The following is a 4609-nucleotide window of genomic DNA, read 5'->3' on the forward strand; positions in this document are numbered from 1 at the left end:
AAATATAAATTATAAAATATTTTTAACAATACAATTAATATTTAAATATTAAAAATAAATAATAAAAAAATAAAAATTTTGTTTGAATTAAATATAATTTTTTAACTTTCTTTCATTCTAGAAAAATCATAGGTTATCTTCAGAGTCACCATGATTTATATGTTGTCCCACCTAAATCACATGAGCACGGCACCAATGAGATTGTGCGGCAGGGCCAGGCTTCATTTAAACCTTACTATAATAAATCATTGTCTTTGTCATAGTTATTAGCCACCTCTTTTTATAATGAAACATATGTGTAAATTACATGATCATAATTATCAAATAAAAATGTAATAAAGACATATTATGTCAAAGGCTGAAAATAGAGTAAATTAGACTGGACAAAGGCCTCCAAAACTCAAATGAACCAAAATCAACCCAATGACTCCATATTTATTTGACTCCTCAAATAAAAGTCAACATAAGCAATAAGGCACATTTAACTCATGTTTATACGAACACATGCTTTAAAGATATGTTTAACTCAAAAATCTATCATTTGCATTTTCGAAATGTAATCATATTATTATAGTTACAAAATGTCTCATAACATAAGAATATGCATTTTTCAAGTGGTTTATAAAACCAAGTACATTAGAAGTGTATTTTCTCCAATTATTGTCCATTTATACGATAAATCAACGAAAGAACAAACTCTTATGATTTATTTATCAAAATGTCCAAAGACCAATATATGGACATTTTACAAGAGTTATAGAATCCAATATGCTCGGAGATGCAAATCTCAACAAGTAATCAACACATTGATAAATATCAATAATATATTTTAATACATCAAAATAAACATTTTTGACATGTACATATTTTTTACAAATCAACTCGAACTCACCTTGTTACGTTAAGTTAAACCAGGTTTTCAAACCCATCTCTAAATTCTCAAGGATGTAGATTTGAAGCCCACAAGCAAAAACTTCTAGAAATCTTCTCAAAGCCACAACCTAAGTCTCATCCAAATCTTGAGATCACACCCATGATTCTTCAATCTCCATGATCCCCTTTCCATTGCTCCTAAAACCTCTCTTAAATTGGCCTTCAAGAAGGTCAAACCGCCCAGAAGGAAGGAGGAGGGGAGAGGATTGAAAAATAATGAAGAAACCCTAGAAAAATCAAGTTTAGAATGGATAACACGAACACGATTTTTGCCGCAGCTAAACCCACACCAAAAAAGTCTCCCACATCTAAATCTTGGGCAAACAAACCCTAATGCAGGTTGTGGTGTGGCCAAACCCGCTTGGTATCCCACATTGCCTTCTTGTTGATCATCAAATAGGGGTGCAAAACCCGAATGGCCCGAAATTCAAACCCGAACCCGAACTCAAAATATGATGTTTGTGCAAAACCCAAATACCTCGATCTTCGAGAATTCGAAACCTGACTTTTGAGGGGATACTTGGGATCGGGTGTGGTTTCATCTCTAGCCATCCGATCCATCCGAAAACCCGATATATATATATATATATATATATATATATATATATATATATATATATATTCTATATCAAGTTATCTTTTGAAAATACTAAATTCTAGTAGATTGAAATGTTTTCTAATTTCTAAACTTATATCGATTTCATCAATTATCTCAATCGATTGAATTCATTCTAAAAAATGATTGAATATATATACTTTTTGCATTATAACAATACTCGAACCTGTCCGACACGTCCGATGCACACCCCTATTCCCATATGCCTCTTTCTTAGGTCTTAACATATAGATTCACTCGATATCATTTTCCAACAATTAAACTTAATATAAGGTGCATTTAAAGGTCAAATATCCAAGGGAGCAAAATTTCAAGTGTTACATGAGGGAAATCTCATTGATAGAGGTTGAAACAATGATATTTTATAATAACCGATTTCAACAATATATTGTTCGATATAAAACAAATCGAGGACAAAGAAACTCACTTCACATTTCAAATTGCGTTTATCGATCATCTATGCAAAATGTGTTAATTTTACTTATATCATGTACCAACCAACTATACTTTGTATTAATATATTGGTATATGTTGGTATGATTTATTTATACAAATTATACTTCGTACCAACATCACAAAAGTTGAAGCCACAAATTTATTTATAATGACATGTTTACCAACTATAATTATTTACATTAAAATCATCGAGTATTCAAATAACATGTTGATATGTGTTGCACCAATTATTTCTACCTATTCAAACATTCATATAATACAATCATTCATTAATAGTTTAATACAATCGGCCCTTGAGGAGCGACGATGGACCGTGGAGGCATGAACGAGTTACTCAGGCTGTTAGGATTAGACGAATCAATTCAATCAAGTTTTATATATTCATTCATATTATGATTTAGTAAAAGTAAAAATAAGATCATTAAAAATTTAAAAATCAAAACATATTGTATTATTGACTAAACTTTAATTAATAAATAATGTAAAAATAAGTTGATACAATATGTTTTTACCGTGATATACGACTTCTAATACCATATAATAACCATATTTAGATATTTATATGATATTACTTAAAAAAATTAAATTAATATGATTAATACAAAGAATAAATTAAATACAAATTTAACACCCACTCAGAAAACTATCCAAATAACCTTTTATGCTGGACATTCTTCATGAGTTGTCTTGAATGTGCAATAATTAAATTGAATACTAAAAAAACACAATTCTTATCGGATCCCACGGACCCACCCACGATTAAAGGTGTGATGTATTTGTGTCCCAATTCATGATACATCATGTCCGACTCGTTTTTATTAGTTATTAGAAGGATATTTGTAATGCAGTGAGATACATCTCGATTTTAATATTTTGTTTTATTTTGTCTTCTATCGATGTTATAATATGATTTTATGTGGTTTTGAGAAAAATGATAATGTTTTTATTTTTAAATAAAATATAAATTTGAAGATATATTAAAAAAAATAAAAAATATATCGTGATTAGTATCAAATTAACTATTTAAAAGTTCCTGTTTTGTTTTGTAGTTTCTTTAGTTCAATTTTTAATTATAATTTAATTTAATTTTAATAACGAAGTGATTTATTTTTTATTTAATAATATAATTTTTTATAAAGATAATATTTAAGTATTCAGTTATAATACAATGATTATCTTTTTGTATATTTAAAATGAAATGTATATTCAATATTTGATTATGTTTATCTGCAGTTAGGTACACGAATTCAATCATTGAGCTTTAATAAGTTGTACTTATGCATTATTTACTTGTAATATTGAATTTTAAGTAATATGCATCAATAAACAATACTTTATGTATAAATAATGATTTTTAAGAATTTTTGTCAATGTTTTATAATATAACTAGAAGGGTGCTCGCATAATGCAGCGAGATACATCTCGATTTTAATGTTTCGTTTTATTTAATTTTGTATTGGTCGATGTTATAATACGGTTTTATGTGGTTTTAAGAAAACGATAATGTTTTTGTTTTTGAATAAAATATAAATATGAAATTATCATAAAAATTTGAAAAAAGAATATTGATATTAGTACTAAACTAACTACTTAAAATTTCTCGGTTTTTTGTATATATCTTTAATTCATTCTTTATTTCTGGTTAATAATATAATTTTTTATAAAGATAATAATTTTAGTATTTTGTTAGAATTCAACAATTTATCCTAATTATATTTAGATTTTTTATATTTAAAATAAGATGTTTATCATCTATTTGATTATGTTTATCCGTAGTTAGTTACACGAWTTCAAACATGAAGCTTTAGTAAGTTGTATTTACACACAATTTACTTGTGATTTTGAATTTTAAGTAACATGCATCAATAAATAGTACTTGATGTATATAAAATGGTTTTAAGAGTTTATGTCAAATACTTTATAATATAGTATAGAAATAAATAAAATTTATATCTTATTACTTATCTCAACTAGACTAATTTATTAAACTACATGTTTCGTCCTTAGGTTTATTGAATATTATTGTTTTCGTTTTTTTTTTAAATTATAATTTTTTCGGTAATTTATAATTCATTGTCGTTCTTGTTCTTGTGCTGCACAATTTTTATTGTTTTCGCCTCTTATATTTATAGAAGAAGACGATAATAAATTATAAACCACATAAATAAAAACCATAATTTTCAAAGCAGGAAAACGAGAATCTTTATATTTAAAATATAAAACTACTTGGAAAAAAAAAATAGTTGACTCAATTTATTAGCTTACATTATTGACTTGTAGTTTATAATATTCATTAAAGAAATAATTAATTTATGATTGTAATGAAAATATATACATTATAATTAAACTAGAAGCGTACGCAATGCAGTGAGATACATCGTGATTTTAATATTTCATTTTATTCTTTATCTCAGTCGATGTTATAATATGACTTTATGTGATTTTGAGAAAGTGATGATGTTTTTATTTTTGAATAAAATATATGTTTGAATATATCATAAAAACTTGACAAAAATATATCGATATTAGTATCAAATTAACTATTTGAAATTCCTCATTTTTTGTGTAATTTTTTAATTCAATTTTTTATAATTTAATTTATGT

This window comes from Cynara cardunculus (assembly GCF_001531365.2).
Source record: "Cynara cardunculus var. scolymus isolate 2C chromosome LG 13, CcrdV1, whole genome shotgun sequence".
Taxonomy (NCBI): Eukaryota; Viridiplantae; Streptophyta; class Magnoliopsida; order Asterales; family Asteraceae; genus Cynara; species Cynara cardunculus.